This window comes from Gadus chalcogrammus, unplaced genomic scaffold, assembly GCF_026213295.1.
Source record: "Gadus chalcogrammus isolate NIFS_2021 unplaced genomic scaffold, NIFS_Gcha_1.0 GACHA082, whole genome shotgun sequence".
Taxonomy (NCBI): Eukaryota; Metazoa; Chordata; class Actinopteri; order Gadiformes; family Gadidae; genus Gadus; species Gadus chalcogrammus.
Window position 1 is genome coordinate 185293 of NW_026613517.1, and position 18753 is coordinate 204045.

Sequence of the window (18753 nt, forward strand, 5' to 3'; positions counted from 1 at the left end):
GTGTCCCACCATCTGTTCTGAATCCAGGCTCTGTAGGTATCATGTGTCTTTCCACTATTAGATATACAGACCTCATAATAATCATGGTTTACCATAGAATATACTCCTTAATTTCTACCACAGGAGCTGGGTACGGGTATCTCAACGATAATACAGCGACACACTGTCTCAGGTGCAGCCTTGTGGGGCATCGGTACCCAGCTCCCTCTCAAAGTTACCGATCACTTTGAGTGGGAGCAGAGTATGGATACCCCACAAGGCTGCACCTGAGACAGTGTGTCGCTGTATTATCAGTAACTTGGAGTGGGAGCTGGGTACGGGTATCCCACTGATAATACAGTGGACACACACTGTCTCAGGTGCAGCCTTGTGGAGTATCCGTACCCAGCTCATCCAGCTTTCACTCAAAGTTACTGATAATACAACTGACACACACTGTCTCAGGTGCAGCATTGTGGGGTATTCATACCTAACCTGCTTTCACTCATAGTTACTTATAATACAGCTAACGCACACACCGTCTCAGGTGCAGCATTGTGGGGTATTCATACCTAACCTGCTTTCACTCATAGTTACTTATAATACAGCTAACGCACACACCGTCTCAGGTGCAGCATTGTGGGGTATTCATACCTAACCTGCTTTCACTCATAGTACTATAATACAGCTAACGCACACGCTCTCAGGTGCAGCATTGTGGGTATCCGTACCCAGCTGCCACTCAAAGCTGCCTCCCTTCTTCTGTCCTCAACATCTCTCAGGCTACACCTCACAAGAGCTGTACAGTTTGTATGCTATGACCAGGGGGAGAGTGAGGATATTGAATTATCACTCACCTCTGACTCTAATGATAGCATTGGCATCCTGTTGTGGCAACATCTAAAAGCATTGGTAATTAATTCAGGATGCTCACTTCTATGATAGCGATTCAGTGTGAACCCACTGTTGATCCCTCACAATTATTTTTGATTTGATTAGAAACATGCAGTCTTTATAATCTGAATTTCTTTTAATGTCTTAGGTTTGCAGTGGAGACTCATTTGTCACATATTTAAAGAACAGCTCCTCTGTATGCAGCTCCACCATGTACAAGACACAAAGTTTGCCAAAGAAGCCAAGTTAAGCTTGGTAAACTACACAGACTCGGATGAATCAGCCGTCAGTTCCAACGCTAATGAAGATGTTCCCTCATACACCATACAGGTATCTTAGTCAGATCACTTTAGTAATTTCAGCAACCTGTCACTAAGCAATGGACACACCCACTTTTCAACCTGCCACCATCTTGATGGAACAGAATTTTGAAGTGCTCATTCAATATGTTATTGTTATTTACTGCAAAGATTTTGTGTTTTGAAATACATGAATGTGATTTGGCTTGGTTAGGCTTTGGCACCGCAGCATAAATGCCAATCCAATCCATTTTTATTTATATAGCACATTTCCTACTCAGTGATAAATCAAAGCACTCAAAGCCAAATCAAGCTATTCAGGGTAACTATGTCCTTAAAAAGGCTTAAATGCCTTCAATCATAATAAATAACACTTTTACTTGCATGCAATCCAAAGGTCAATTAGAGGTTCAAAAGATAGTGGCACACATCAAAACATTTCCATCACGGGTAGAGAGACAGCAAACACACAATCATACTGTGATCCAAGCACACCTTATATTTATATACACGTACAACATCAGCCACAATTCACTAAATGTTGCTTGTGGCATCAAAACAAACTAATTGATACATCCTCAACACTCACACAACTCTCATACCAGGTTAAACAGACGGCTATAGCTATAAACAGTATAATATTGTAGATAGAGTTTCCACTTTGTGATTCACATATCGGCTGGGATTCTACATGAATTTTGAAGTTTTAATGAGAACTTGTAATCATCTTGTCATTCAATAGTTTCTGATGTCAGTCTGGCACGAAGCATGGAGCAGAATCGAAGTGGGTCTCCACAAGAAAATGAAGGGGAGAGTAATTCCAATGGAGACGACATCCCTGTCCAAAAGAAAAAGTCCAAGACCAGTAAGGATATCCTACTATCCTATACTATATAATGATGAAAACGCTGTTTGTGTGTATATTTGTCCATCCATCTGTCTACATTTTTCTCTTGAGTAACACACCCAATCCATGTGAAATTGTACATGGGGATTGGCATAGGCAGAGGATGACAAGGCTACTTTTCTGAAACATTTCACTATATTGGTAAAGTACAGTGCAGGACAATACAGTAGTGTACAGTAGGGCACAGTATAGTAGCGTACACTAGCGTAAAGTACAATAGCATACAATAAAGTATAGTACACTAGTGTACAGTAGCATAGCAGCATAAAGTACATTATACAGCAGTTAGGTCTGTTTATGAAGAATCCTTTCCAATTGGATGAGACGTTCGAGAGGCATTCTATGACGCACTTTCAGTTAGGATATCATGCACATCCCACATCCACTCCGAATGTAGAACTCTTGACTGATCACAAGCAATCACTGTGCGATAAGCTACATGTGACTGTTCATTTCAGCAACATTTACTTGCACCTTCCAATGTGCGTTACGCGGCAACCATGAATCCTGGGCGCTTTATCCGGAACTATATTTGCTACGTATTCAGACTGTATTTGAACAAAATGAACCTTTTTGAAAACTTTATCTGGTGTTTATTTAATAATTAGTTGTAAAAGGAATTGCTGTATAAAAGCAATATAGCGCTCGTTTTCGTGAGGAGGTCTGTGGATATCCCCATGGCTGTGGTTTGGCCGCAGCCATGGGCCACGGACATCCTCACTCACTCGCACTATATTGTTTAAGTAACAATAAAGCAATAAAACACGACTTAAATTCTCTCTTGCCTATGGCAGCACAGCAATATTTTAGCTGTTCAATTGATATTATGTATTAAGTTTAGTTTTTGACTCTAAGAAATGCAGTTCCTAAAACTCACATTAGTGTGGAATTTCAAATAGTGAACATGCGTATGTATTGTAGTTCATCAAATTACAGTTTTGAATGCCAATCACAAAACGCAGTCGGGACTAAGTTTTATAATGGACTTTATTTGAGCCAGACTTAACAATTACTGTGCATTTATATCCTAAACTAACTTTTCATTCATTTCTTATTTAGTTCGCAAGCCACAGAAGAAGAGGCCCTGGGAAACTGAGGAGACAAATGCCGTTGAAAAGCACATGAGGAACTTCATTTTGACATGCAATGTTCCAAGAAAGGAAGACTGTGATAAGTGCCTTAAATCAGAGCCAGAAAGCACTAAAAACTAGAGACTGGAAGGCACTCAAATTCTACATCAAAATAGAATTACTGCACTAAAAAGGAAAATGTAAAACATTTCAGTTTTCATCCAGTTTCTCAACAGGTACAATAGAGAGAGATGGGGGAGAGGGGGACAGGAGATAGAGTGAGGGGGGGGGGGGGACCATAGAGAGAAGGAAGGAGGGAGGGGGGGGACCATATAGAGAGAAGGGGATGGGGAGGAGAGAGAGAGGGAGAGAGAGAGAGAGGGAGAGAGGGGGAGAGGGAGGGACCATAGGGAGGGAGAGAGTGAGGGGGGACCATAGGGATAGAGGGGGATAGAGATTCCTTGTTCAGAATCTTGTCGGGCGGTTCATAGGCCTACTGTATTTGAGTTGACACTCAATAAAGAGCTTTTAAAGTATGTTCAGGTGATATAATTCTAATCATGTGTAGAAACCTCATCTATCTATAAATGGCTGTCTGTCTGTGGCTCGTATATCTCTCTGACCATATGTCAGATCGGCCTAAAATTTCGGAATGGCTTGCGCATGGGCCGATGGTGTGCATCCTCAATTGAAAAAAATAAATTCAAAACCTTTTATGAAATTATTTTACATGCAAGCCCCAAAAGGTGCCAATTAAACACAGAAGTAATGCTACTACGCAACGATTGCGTGCAGGTGTTGTGCTACACGGTGAATACTTAACCGGCTGGCGAAAACGTCAACGCATTGGCTATCAAACAGGAGTTGTAGGCTTTGTGACAGGCTGGCACTGCACTTGACAAAACAGTTACGCTGCGTTCCATTTGTCTCGTGAAGTCGTCGCCCGAGTTGTACTGACTGCGAGAACATGACGTCACTTCCTGGGTCGTACTATTATACAAAAGGTACTGAATAGAGAATCAAATATATATAGCATAGCATACAAACCTGTTCTATAATGCCTGCACCATACATGATCCAAACTTTCTATCACCCAACTCTAATTTTATGACCGTAGGTAGGCCATATCACCTTCACGTTTAGACTAGGTCTGTGGCGCAGGTGTCAACTGTTGGTCAACCCACAGTCTGTTTGTGGTTGTTTGTCTGAGATTATTGCACCAGATAGTGGTCCTGTCTAGGGATGTCAGAACAGCTGTTCCCCAGAAGAATGATATACCTGAGGAGTGTGTTACGATGTTCCTCAGAAGAATAGCAAATCCTGAGATGTGTGTTTAGGGTCCCCAGAAGAATAGCTATACCTGAGAAGTGCCCACATAGGAGGTCCTAGTCAGGTCTGAACCAAAGTTATGAATATTGTTAATTTGAAGTGATATTCATGCTCCTCAAGTGCATCTAAACATGCCTGATTTTTTTCAGAGGTGTATGATGTCTAGGAAGGGTGGCTCCCACAATGTAGGTTCCTGTCAGGTTGTACCACAACGTGACAAAGACAAGCGTGTGTGTGTGTGTGTGTGTGTGTGTGTGTGTGTGTGTGGTGTGTGTGTGTGTGTGTGTGTGGTAGCTTGTCTGACTGCCTAGTCACACAGGAAGGCTGTGCTTCTCTGGCCTCAGCTCTGAGCTCCAACCCCTCCCATCTGAGAGAGCTGGACCTGAGCTACAATCACCCAGCAGACTCTGGAGCTGCGCTGCTCTCTGCTGGACTGGAGGATCCACGCTGGAGACTGGACACTCTCAGGTATGGAGAGGACAGCTCACCACTCAGGGACAAAGTCTCCCTACAAGGATTGATTGCTGTCCTGCTAAATGAAGTGGTTTGAAGAGGCAGCTGTCACTCAGTTGTGTAGAACGTGATGAGACGGCAGATGATGAAGGTGAATGTTTCAACATGCTGCTCTCACTTTGTTTCCCCCCAAGGGTGGAGCACGGTGGAGCGTGGAGGCTGAAACCAGCTCCACATAGATGTGAGTGTCTGGTTGATTCATCCCATCACACACTCACTATTGAGATGGAAAGTCCATCCACACAGCAGGAAGTGAGGTCACATCCTACTGGAAATGAAGATGACGGCTGACATCATGTATCTTACGTATATTAATACTGTCGACCATCACAGTTAAACCTGCTTGTATAAAACCCAGCAGGTGTTACATTGTTACATTGAGGGGGGTTGACGGGGCTGAGGGGGGGGACTAGTAGTGAGGGGGAGGGGGGGTGACCGGCTGAGGGGGGTGACTACGGGTGAGGGGGGGGAGGGGGAGTGACCGGCTGAGGGGGGACTGAGGGTTAGGACTAGGGTTGAGAGTGAGGGGTGAGGGTGAGGGGGCTGGGGGGGCGCTGAAGAAGAAGAGAGAGTGATCACAAAAAGAAAGAGAATAAAAAGAAGAAGAGCAGCCTGGATCCAAGGAGAGATGTTTGTTTTTGATTTATTCATAATATTGTTGTTGATGTATTCATAATGTTGTTGTTGATATATTCATGACGTTATTATTGAGGTGTGTGTATCTATGAATGTGCACATATGTATAGAACAGTACTAGTGATGATGATGAGGATGAAGAATGGTTCAGCAGCTCATCATGTCTGGTTCTCCCTCAGATGCCTATGACTTCACACTGGACCCCAATACAGCCAACGGAGTCCTCTCTCTGTCTGAGGACAACAGGAAGGTGACGTGGGTTGGAGAGGACCAGTGGGGTGTTCCACAAAGCCGGTTTTATCACATAACCGGGTAAGTTAACCCAGGGTTTGCTGTAACCCTAGGTTTTCCGTTCCAAAAGGATCATGGTATGTAGTTGCTATAGCAACATATGCTCTGAATCAAACCTGGTCGGACCAGGTTTTGCGCAGGTTAAGTTTGAAACATAACCCGGTTTTGGGTATTTCAACCGGCGTTCACCGCAGATTTCATGTGTTCACAATGGCATGCCCTTTTGATGAGAGAACTGCTGATATCAGAGCGCAAATTATACGTGCAATCCACCGGGAGCGATTGATAAGACCACGGCTCGACATCTTGGCATATTGGATGACTTTTTGCTGGAGTGGAGAGATATAGATTCTCGCGCAAATCTTTAATATATTTAAATAGCCTTGCATAGCCACACTACCAATCGAGGACCTGGCCTCAGTTCACTCCAGACTATTTGCGTAGCCCTCCGTTTTTTCAAATGGTAGTTTTATCTAGGCTATAATGCTGGAGATGCTGAGCACATCACAGTCGTTTCAGATGACCCATCCAAGATTTGTATCGGCCTCCTATCATACAAAGAGCATTATTATCTGAGTAGCCTACTATGCCGAGAGGCATTTACAACATAAAGTATAAAATAGTCCTAGTGGACTTGCATCCACTGGAGAATGTTCGATCGTAGCCGGCGGCTTCATTACAAGCACTGATCCATCTTGATCTGTGAAGTTGATGAATTGTCACTTTTAGGTTTTCTACCCAGTTACCAAAAAAAGAAACATTTGGAATAGTATGCGCTGTGGCAAGCACACGGTTTGCATGTGTTACTTCGAAGGCAAAAAAATCTAAAATACAAGAAAACACAAAAACCTACATTCAACCAGTGTGGGGTATGGCCCATGACTCTCTGAGGTGGTAGGTAGCCTACCTCCAGGTAGGCTACCCCCTCCATGCCAGGGCGCCCTGAATTTATGTTTATTAACAGCTCCTCCACCGGGGTCAAGACAATTTGAGGGCCAGATCCAGTCTGCCGACTGTCGGCCTTTTCACGATTGGCTTAAAAAAATGGCTTATTTAAATTTATACCAATACGATGGTGGGAAAAGCTTACCAGTTTGTATGTTTTTTATACTTCATTTTTATACTTGATCCTCTGACCGCTTGGAAGCAGTACATATTGTTTTAGAAGAAAGGGGTTATGTGGTAGGATCTTTAAGAATGCTTAACTGGGATATTTATATATTCATGGCTCAAATATTAAGGATCATGCTTTTGACGTGTAACTAACGCATTTACGCGGTCAGCGATCCGCTGCCAGGCTTTGGTTTCTCCGGGTTCCAGAGGTTTTAGCGTTCCCTTTTCTTGTGATAATGTCCTTCTCCTCGTCATAGCTCTCCAGGAGAACCTGGAGTTCCATTTCATCGAAATAAGCGGCCCGTTTCGCCATATCGATCAGGGTTTCCATGATCCATACATCACGTCTTTTTAAGTTTGGCGTGGACGCGCACAACCCTGTGTTAACCAACCCCGAGTTGATTGAACTAATGCATAACCGCTGCTGTGGAACCGAAAACTCTTGGTTGGTCGGCACAGGGTCAATCAACCTAGAGTTCAGCGTTAACTCAGTGTTTGTTAAACCTCCGTTCGTGGAACACCCCTCAGTCGTATCCGGATCACCCAGACAGATTTGACTCCCAGCCCCAGGTGTTGGGTAGAGAGGCTCTGACTGGCCGCTGTTACTGGGAGGTAGAGAGGGAAGGAGAGGTTGTTATTGGAGTGACATACAGAGGAATCACAAGGAGAGGAGGGGGTGGTGACAGCAGGCTTGGAGGGAACAACAAGTCCTGGAGTCTTTATTGTAATGATGGTCGTTACTCTGTCTGGTACAACGGTACAGTGAAATACCTCCCTCTCCACCCCGCTGGCTCCACCAGAGTAGGAGTGTATCTGGACCGGCCTGCTGGCTCTCTGTCCTTCTACAGAGTGTCCCCAGGTGGAGGAGGGTCCTCAGACACACTGACACACCTCCACACCTTCTGGTCCTCCTTCTCCCAGGAGGACCTCCTCCCGGGGGTCTGGGTATGGTGGGGGGGAGTAACCTAATGAGTTTTTTATTTTTTAACTAGCCTACATCTGGTTTACATGTCGATGATGAGTATACTTTTTTATGTTTACTATTGCCTTTTATGCTTCATTTTGTTTTGCCCCCCCCTGGGGCGCCACGGTAACGTGGGCGCGTCACTTCCTGTTCGCCTTCAACGCCTCCAGGACCTAGCCCCCCCCCCCTCCTCTCCAGGACCTACCCTGACCAGACACAGGGGGGTTAGGTAGTCTTCATCTGGGGGGGAGGTACCAGGAACAGATACAGGGGGGTTAGATAGTCTTCATCTGGGGGGAGGTATCAGGACCAGATACAGGGGGTTAGATGGTCTTCATCTGGGGGGAGGTACCAGGACCAGATACAGGGGGGTTAGATAGTCTTCATCTGGGGGGAGGTACCAGGACCAGATACAGGGGGGTTAGATAGTCTTCATCTGGGGGTTGGGGTCCGACCCGGGGTGTGTGTGCGGTGGGAGCCCCCCCCAGAAGGTGCAGGCTCTGGGCTTGTACCTGGAGGAGCCCCAGCTGGCCCAGGTCTCCACCAACCTGCTGGACTCCCAGGTCACGGCCCTCCACCCCTTCTATGAGGCCGTCTGCAGCCGCGCTCAGGTCAGGGCTCATCCTGGGTTTGTGCTAACATGTTCCAGTACTGTGAGCACTGCACAGCGCCACTGCACTGTGTGGTAGTGTTAAGTACTGCATAGCGCCACTGCACTGTGTGGTAGTGTTGAGTACTGCACAGCGCCACTGCACTGTGTGGTAGTGTTGTGTACTGCACAGCGCCACTGCACGGTGTGGTAGTGTTGAGTACTGCACAGCGCCACTGCACTGTGTGGTAGTGTTGAGTACTGCACAGCGCCACTGCATTGTGTGGTAGTGTTGAGTACTGCACAGCGCCACTGCACTGTGTGGTAGTGTTGAGTACTGCACAGAGCCACTGCACTGTGTGGTAGTGTTGAGTACTGCACAGCGCCACTGCATTGTGTGGTAGTGTTGAGTACTGCACAGCGCCACTGCACTGTGTGGTAGTGTTGTGTACTGCACAGCGCCACTGCATTGTGTGGTAGTGTTGAGTACTGCACAGCGCCACTGCACTGTGTGGTAGTGTTGAGTACTGCACAGCGCCACTGCACTGTGTAGTCCAGTGTTGTGTACTGAACAGGCGGGATCTGTATGAGCGGTCAATCCTAAGGAGAGAGTCATTGAGTAGGTTATAGTGCGCACACACACACACACACACTAAAGCCTACTCTTGACACACACACACACTCACATAGACGCACACACACACACACACACACACACACACACACACACACACTAAAGCCTTTTCTTGACACACACACACACACACACACACACACACTAAAGCCTACTCTTGACACACACACACACTAAAGCGTACCCCCCTAAAGGGATCCTGCACATGCGTGACACGGGGATGCACATGCGTGACCCGTGTGCACACACACACACACACACACACACACACACACACAAATGCTATGTTTGTGTGTGTAGAAGCTTATTTCAAACATTCCCCCCCCCCCCGTTATGGGATGTTAAAGTGGCCTTTAAATGGAGCCGGAAACTAAAAGGCACACTCCTTAAATGTCTTGCACACACACAGTCATAAACACATGCTCTAACGCACACACAAAGAAGCACACACATTTGTTGGATTATTTACACTGCAGATTCTCTGACTGGTCTTTGAAAGGATAACATCGTTATGACATAATCAATGCTGAATGTGTACAATGTCAATGTGTCTATGAGCTCAGCTAATACTCATAATGCAGACCACCACAACAAAAAGCCTCGTGGTGGTTTGAATATTGTGCAATGGTTCAATAAGTAAGTACACCCCAGTGCTGGCACTTCTCAACAGGAACACTGTTTGTGTGTGTGTGTGTGTGTGTGTGTGTGTGTGTGTGTGTGTGTGTGTGTGTGTGTGTGTGTGTGTGTGTGTTGTGTGTGCCCAACCCCCACACAGGCTGTCCCTCAGAAAAGGTGGACCTGAAGTAGTTACGCCTCTTCACGGTCCCTCCGGACAGAGGCTCTGTCGTGACCTCGCCCGTCAGCTCCTCCACGTCCAGAGACGTGTGTGTGTGTGTGTGTGTGTGTGTGTGTGTGTGTGTGTGTGTGTGTGTGTGTGTGTGTGTGTGTGTGTGTGTGTGTGTGTGTGTGTGTGTGTGTGTGTGGAGGCGTCAGGCGGAACCTGCCTGGGAAGTATCCCTTCAGAGGCCATAAAAGTATTGGGGAAAGGCTCCTAATGGGAGGGAGGTGTGGGAGGGAGGGAGGGGAGAATAAAGAATGTGCTGCTTTAATTGTAACTTCAACACTCTGTACAACAGTAAACATAAAGGTTCACACACAGCATCAGCGCTAGAATGACAAGCTTCCTACTGAGCCTCGTGGAGACACAGAGCCAGGCTAGCATGGTTAGGGATGAGCATTACGCTAAACGGGAGGGAGGGAGGGAGGGAAGGAGGGAGGGAACACGCAGCATCAGCGCTAGACCTCGAGCTTCGCCACTGCTGCACACCTGGTCTGGGTCTGATTGGACTCTGGAATTAGTGTGGAACGGTGGGTCTAGGGCGGGCTATGTTCTCACCTTTCTCCTTTGTAAAGCGCATTGTATTGCCTTTGGGCCGATATGAAGTTAACTGCGCTCATTCGTTTTGCCGCGGCCCTCCAAACAATTAATTTCGTTCCCACATTCGTCCAATCCACTCCAATAGTGGTCCTGCATTGAGTTTGAATCCAACTCTAACGAATAAATGGTCCAGTTTTAAGTTTCACAGAATATTAATACATTCCCAGGGCATGTTAGATAAGTGCACGCCCGGCCACTCGTAACACAACGTCAGGCAGCTTGTCTACAGCACAGTTCAATACATAAATGTGTTATTCCATTCTCTATGAGGTCCCCATTGCAGGTCTCCCAACCTGAACCATACCTTGATATGCAGGTGTTATGAAGAGCGCTGACTAAATGGCCTACCGTTGGAGGCGGACCTCTTCCCCTTGCGGGCCAGGGTGAGCTGGACCTGCTGCTGGACCCGGACGCTCCGGTCGACGGAGTGGAACCTGGCCGGGCTCAGGAGGCTGTGCTCGGCCGGCAGGGCCAGCCTGCTGTCGTCCAGGACCTGAGGGGGGAGAACGGACTTGAAGCAACCCTCGTCCCCCATCCCGGATCCTTCCGGTGTCGGTCCACGACGGCTGGTCGTCTCCCCCGGTTGTGAGGGCATCACTTCTCCGGTATCGGTTACTTATTGTCGTCCGCCTGTGTGTGTTTTATGGGACAGACCCGGTGCGCGGTCCCAGTGAAGTGCGCCAGGACGGTGTAAAGTTGCTATGCTTTGTTTCAGGGCGTCATCCCGATGGTAACCTTTCTTTCTGTTTTCTTCTTTAAGGCGAACAATTTGTCTGTCTTTTGTTTAATTGTGTTTGGAACTTCGTCATCAAGGAATAATCCTTATATTTGTTTTAACGAGCTGTAGTGGACGACACGTGACCCTAGGGGGCAGTAAGGAAGCATACAAGTCATTCTTTGAACTTTCATGTGTCATTAAAACTACATTTAGATTAACATCAGACTAGCTCTTAGAAATCATACGTTTTACACAAACACACAACCCTACATCTGTGTGAACTACATCCTGAAGAACCGACAAAAACGGGGGGCACGTATCGACGTCTGATGTCGCAAAAGTGTTGGTGAGGAAATGGCCTGTGATGGATGAGCGGTTTATCACAGCCGGTGTTAAAATAAGGGCCCCTCTTTTGATGAGATAGAGCTGAACATCAAAGTCATGCAGCTATTAGTTCATAATAATAAAGAATATTCCATATAATGGTTATGGATTTATTTGATTTGTCAAATAAGGTTCAAACGGATATGCAAATTTTTAGGTTTGCCACCAAACCAACTGACATTTTTTTTGCACAAGAGTGTTTTCATTTCGTTGATTGAAGTAACATCTGTAGTCTCTCTCCCTCTCTCTCCCACACGTACAAAATTAACGGGGTCACATGTCGTCTTATTTTTCCTTCTTATAAATCAGATTCCAGTATTACAAACAGATTCCAACAAGTTTTGGGTAACATTTTGTTCCATGTGCCACTGTTGATAAATTCGCCATAATAATGCCATAAGTTCACGATGCTCACGTAGCTGCCACGGCTATCGCCATCCGGCTTAAACCCCGCCCTACTATAAGGGTACTGTTGGCGGTGGAAACACGAGCCGTAACTGAGCTGGGCTATACGGCGCCCTCACCACTGGGCTGAGGCGTGCTGGGTCCGGAGCGTACACGCCGGTGGAACAGCGATGGAGCCGTAGTCGGGTTAATACAGGAGTGAATGGGCTGCTGGAGCACCCGCTCTGAACGTCAAACATCACCGGGGATGGCATTACATTGTAGAGAATGGAACCCCCTCTCCGTCTGCAGACAACGCCAAAGGGTCCTTTTCCCGTCGGCGACCGACACCAAAGTGCCCTTGCCAACAGTGGGTATTTGACGGAGTGAGACTGTGTTGCTTAAACAAAGCTTACAGTGGCTACATTTAAAGATTCCCCCCATGTGTGTGAGTACTGTGACTTTGTCTGGTCAGCTCTTCTCTCCTCTCCATCCTCTCCTCTCCTCGCTCTTCTCCTCCCCTCTCCTCGCTCTTCTCCTCCCCTCCCTTATTCTCCTCCTCCTCTCTCTTATCTCTGCTCTCCTCTCTAGCCCATCTAGGATTGTGTTAATTGTTGTCGTACATGAAACACTACGTGTGTCCACATGTCAAAGGTCACCCCATTTAGATGTGTGAATCTAAAATAGATGTAGTACAGCTGAACCCCCACTGGGGGAGTTCCGCTGTAGTGAATCAATATGGTGACGGTGACGGTGACGCTCCCGCTCGTGCGGAGTCCTCCTCCCCATAAGCCACGCCCACTGACTGCCTGGACGGCGCGAGGAGAGGGAGAGACCCCGACGCTGTTGGCACGAGAGCCGTGGACCGCGATTATACGTTGATATGGGTTTCACCTTCTCCCTGGTGGTCTGAATAAGTCGCCAAGTGTGTCGCTAGTCGCCTTTCAGAAATAAAGGCGCAAGGAGAGTCATGATCAGGGGGGGAGCCAGGCTTTGTGTACATCCGGGGCTTGGCCCTGGGGGGGGGGGGTCTGGGGTTCCTCCCCCAGAAACTTTCAAATTTCTAAGATTTCTTTCCTGCATTCTATTTCATATTCTAGGTCACTCCATTTTAAGGTGACCTGCTGGACATTGGCAAATCCTAAATCCCTTCTAGTTCTTAGCCTACATTTTCAGTTGCAGGGCCCGCACAAGACAATTATGTTTGATGGAAAGAAACAATAACCACTTAACTATTGAACTCTAGAGATTTTCTTATAAATTTGAGAGCAACTTTCAGTAGATTCAAAGTAGGATTGCGGAGAAGAATTGTTTGTTTGTTTGTTGGCCTTTTTGCATTTTATGCTGGTGTGCTTGGCCAAAAATAGGCCCATGATTTTGTATCGAAGTACTATCCATGCTGTTGAATGTCCTTTCCACTAGATGGTAAAAAACTCAAGAATGGTGACAATTGTTAGCTGATGTACTTTAACAACTTCAAAGTAATTTTTCACAAAAAAAAAAGATACAGGGCTTTTTAGGTGAGATTCTGGGCTTCAGTCCCGAAAACCAAACACTGTCTAACCCTACCTGTTCCATTACCACATATATCCTTAAACACTGTCTAACCCCTACCTGTTCCTTTACCACATATATCCTTAAACACTGTCTAACCCCTACCTGTTCCATTACCACATATATCCTTAAACACTGTCTAACCCCTACCTGTTCCTTTACCACATATATCCTTAAACACTGTCTAACCCCTCCCTGATCCATTACCACATGTATCCTTGAACACTGTCTAACCCCTACCTGTTCCATTACCACATGTATCCTTAAACACTGTCTAACCCCTACCTGTTCCATTACCACATATATCCTTAAACACTGTCTAACCCCAACCTGTTCCATTACCACATATATCCTTAAACACTGTCTAACCCCTACCTGTTCCATTACCACATATATCCTTAAACACTGTCTAACCCCTCCCTGCTCCTGGCAGTTTGCATGCAAATGTCAAACACAAGGAGGGTCTACATATGAGGGCGGGCCGTCGGTCCACAGCCGCAACAAATCATAAAGAAATGCCACATTTAAAACTCTTAAATCATCAGAGACACCTGGGCCCAGGGCCCAGTTTTTCAAAAGTAATCCAGTGGGATTTCGGATAACGGATTGGATCAAATCTTGAAAATGGGTTGCTCAAAACTAAAAATGGATTCAGAAAGAAGATCAGATCACGTAATCCGATCTTACATTTGATCTGGATCAAACCTTCCTTTTGTGTTGTTCAAACTTTGAAGTTGGTTTGGGATACATTTGATCCAAAAAAACAAGATTATCCTGATCCCACCAGAAGGGTGGATTCAGTTGTGATTTTCTGAATTTTCTGAGTTTTTTAAACAAAATGAATGATGACAAAATCAGTTTTTTGGCAAATGATATACATTTATTCATATTTCGGATGAATTCAAATCATAAAAATGATAATCAAAATGATAATGATGAGTAAAAATAAAATAAAGAAAAGCTATGATACATTTGTACACAAAAATTGTACACAGTTATTCAAAGTTAAAAGTAGTTTCGTACCATTCCCTCTCTTATAGCATGTCCAGTGTGTCCCTCACTAGGTAGGACCATTCGTGGCTGTTCTGGGTCTACATCAGGCTCAGGTCCATCATGAGCGTCACTGGCATCGCAAGGGACATGACGCCTGGTGGCGATGTTATGCAGAACAATACAGGCCAGAATTATGTTGCATGCCACCTTAGGTTCTACTCGCAGGTAGTTAAGACAGGCAAACCTTCTCTTCAGCACTCCATTTAAGCGCTCAATGGCACATCTTGTTTTGCAATGTGCAATGTTGAAGCGTGCTTGCTCAGGTGTATTTGCAACCGGAAAAGGGGTCATTAGCCATGGTAGAAGTGGGTAAGCGCTGTCTCCCAATATAATGCCATTTGGCCGGTTTGTTTGGAGCTCTCTGTATAGTGCACTCTGTCTTAGAATGCGTGCATCATGGACAGACCCTGGCCATTTCACAACACACTTGGTGATGATGAGGTCGGCGTTGCCCACAAGTTGTACGTTGATGCTGTGCCTCCCCTTCCGATTTACATACTCCCACTCCCTCTCACGAGGTGCTTGGATATGCACATGTGTACATTCGATAACTCCAATCGTGTTAGGCATGTTCCCCATGTGAAAAAACGTGTGCTTAGTCTGAGCAATCTGGTCATCCTTGGGAAAGGAAACAAATTGATTGATCAGACTGCCCAGTGCCATGGACACAACCTTCACCACATTACTCACAGTGGATTTGTCCACTCCCATATAGTCTCCTATTACTTGGTAGAAAGTCCCACATGCGTAAAAGCGCAGTGCAATTAAGCACTGTTCCTCCACAGACAAAGCATGACTCCTTCGGGTTTTGTGTTGGAGTGTTGGTCAAATCAGGTCTGAAATGTACTTGATGTCATCTCTCCCAAAGCGAAAACGTGCATACAGTTCATCTGAAGTGTATTGCTCAAGTGGTTTGGCACGCTCAGCGTACACCCTAGCAGGGTGCCTTCTCCTATGGTACCGATGAACAATACCCGCCATCTGGATGCCTCTGTAGGTTAAGAGAGATGTGTGCGAAACATGATGTGTTTAAGTGGTCAAACCAATTAACCAGCAACAAGCTAATTACTAGAAGCCTAATTGATCACAGGCCAAAGCAATAATGCCCAAGGCGTTAAGAGAAATGTGTGCGAAATCATGGAGACCAAGGAGAAATCATGGAGTCAAAAGGGCCTAATTTCACTGTGGCAGAAACGTACGCACTACTGGAGGGTGTTCGGGCCAATTTTGTCACAATAGTAGGTGGTTTCAGCTCGGCAAAGGGTGGGGAGGTCACCAAGAAAGGTAAAGACACCATTTGGGAAGACATTACCAACCGAATCAATGCCTTGGGGTCTGGCCAAAAGAGGACCTTAAAACAAGTAACACTGCGCTGGAAAAACCTACGGGCCAAGGCAACCAAGGACCTCAGTGAGGCAAAAAACCCTCGCACTGGTAACAAGCCATATAAAAGGGGTGAATACACTGATATGGTCCTCGATATCGTCGGAGGCGAAAAGTCAGAGGCTCTGCACGGTATAGAAGGTGTAGAAGGAAATGGAGAGCCCACAATGACAGAGGCTGGAGAATGTGAGCCGAACCCTCCTGCAGAGGAATTTGTCCTGGACCTTACTCCAGCGATTGAGGAGGACGATGGATCCCCCCTGACCATGGAGCCAGTTGTTTCTAGAGTTGCTAAAACAAAGCGTAAACGTTCCTCGGGCCAGGATGGTGACGCCTATGAGGTGCTTCTGCGAAAGGAAACTGAAAGAGCAGAAATTCAGATTCAACTGGCAAAAGAGAAACTCCTGCTAACCCAACTGCAGCAGACAAAAGTGAAAATGGAGATACAACTCCTAAAGGAAGAGGTGGAAAGAGCTGGTCTTTGTCCTGTAAATGATCCTAACATTTTTTGAATATTGGACAGTGCTATTTTTTGCTCCGTGGAGGAACAGTGCTTAATTGCGCTCGTGCTTTTACGCATGTGGGACTTTCTACCAAGTCAGGAGACTATATGGGAGTGGACAAATCCACTGTGAGTAATCAGGTGAAGGTTTGGTTAGTGTCCATGGCACTGGGCAGTCTGATCAATCAATTTGTTTCCATTGGACAGTGCTAAAATTTGTTTATTACCAAAACTAAATAAGGAATGTAAATGTTTCAGTTCATTATCATTTTTCTGTTTCTTAAAATTAAAACAAACAATGGCTATTTGTGGCCACCTGTATTTTTCGGTGTACTTGTTGTTCTTTGCTAAGCCTGTAGGCTGCACTGTTGGTTCCATTCTCAAATTCGGTAATCGAGATATGGTAATTCTGAAATTTGGGATTTGGATCACTTTGATCCTATCCAAAGTTTCTTTGAAAAACTGGCATAAAAGTAATCTGGATCAAGTGATCCTGGATAGCAAAACATGGGATTTCCAAATCCGGATCAGTTTGATTCAGATTAAATTTTTTGAACAACTGGGCCCTGGGGACATGTTGAACCAGAATAAGTTTGAATTTTTTATTTATTTGATTTATCCATACCGTTATTAAGGACTTCAATATAACTAGTGAAGGAATATTTGTATCAAGGGGAGGGGGTGGGGGTAAAATAAAATGTTTGGCCACACTATGGCCACACTATGTTATTTAGCAAAAGGGGAAATGCAACTTTGCAATGCCAATGATTTAAAAATATCGCAACCATCAGTCAGCCGTGCCATAAACTTTCCTTTGGACATTCAACAATTACACAGGATCAAAGCCAACTTCATGGCAATTGCAGGTATGCCCGGTGTGGTCGGTACTATTGACGGGACGCACATAAAAATAATTGCGCCATCAAAAGACGAGGACGTGTTCGTCAAAAGGAAGAAAGGGCATTCCATCAACACGCAGGTTGTTTTTGATGGAAATTTTAACATAGCCTACTGGATGTTGTTGCAAAGTGGCCTGGAGCTTCAGCTACCCATGATTCGCGCATTTTAATGGAGAGTTGTCTGAGGCAGCTTTTAGAGATGTAGGCTACCGGTTGGGTGTCAATTGCTGGGTGACAGTGGCTATCCCTGCAAGACTTGGCTCTTGACACCCTACCTCAATCCACAACCAGGAGCACAGTTAAAGTATAACATGTAAGTGATTACGCAGATTACGCTTAGTCCTATGCGTAAAACACATCGTATTGTCTCTTTGACGCCTTTTATTTGTTGAATCCATATTTATTATTGTTTACTGTTTTCCTACATATATGATAGAGCACACAAACATACACGAAATGTTGTGGAGAGGAATTGGGCAGATGAAACGTCGGTTTCATGTCCTCCACGGCGAAATACGCCTCACCCCAGAGAGGGCAAGCACAGTCATCACTGTATGTGCCATTCTACACAACCTCTGCAAGCGGAGGAACATTCCACAGCAAGACGATGATGATGATGATGATGATGGCGATCAACATGACAATGAATTTGGCCGTGTGGAACCGAGTGGACTGGCATTTAGGGATCACTTTGAATACACATCTTAGGTAAATACCTAGGCACAAATCAGTCAACACTTGTGTAGTTCATAACATTTATTTTCTTTTAAATTTATTTATACGTATTTTTATTGTTTGCTTTCTCTCTCTCTTGAACGTGCAGGCTACAACGTCATTATCGTGGTCTGCACAAAATTGTCATCATGCGTGTATTCTGCTAACTGCACTATAACTACTTAATAGGAATTCACTTCTAGCCTAGGCTATTTCCTTGTTTTTCGGTGATTCAGTGGGCTCGTCTGAACAACCAATCACCAAACTGACTGCTTCTAAACTTGTGCACGAGAATTTACGTAATCCATAGCAACGGCGCGTCACTCTTAGTTCACTCTTTGTGATTTATCCTTAGTAAGAGTAGGTCTCAGCGGCTTTGTGAATAACTTTTAAGAAAAAACTCCTACGTAAAATGTTTTAGCGCGAGTTAGGAGCACTCCTAGCGGTAAGATAAAATGCTTTGTGAATACTGCCCCAGGTATATAAGGTGATCTGGTTTTGTATTT

General features: G+C 45.5%; 1 long non-coding RNA gene and 1 pseudogene across 1 annotated transcript; one reads left to right on the plus strand and one right to left on the minus strand.

The window, feature by feature from the left end:
• The first annotated feature begins 1061 nt into the window (after positions 1-1061).
• Positions 1062-3261, plus strand: LOC130378493 (uncharacterized). Its single transcript, XR_008894723.1, has 3 exons — positions 1062-1203; positions 1915-2037; positions 3139-3261. It is a non-coding gene; the product is annotated as an uncharacterized LOC130378493 (long non-coding RNA).
• A 10811-nt stretch (positions 3262-14072) lies between these two features.
• Positions 14073-17061, minus strand: LOC130378494 (putative nuclease HARBI1; annotated as a pseudogene).
• Between the last annotated feature and the right edge of the window lie 1692 nt (positions 17062-18753).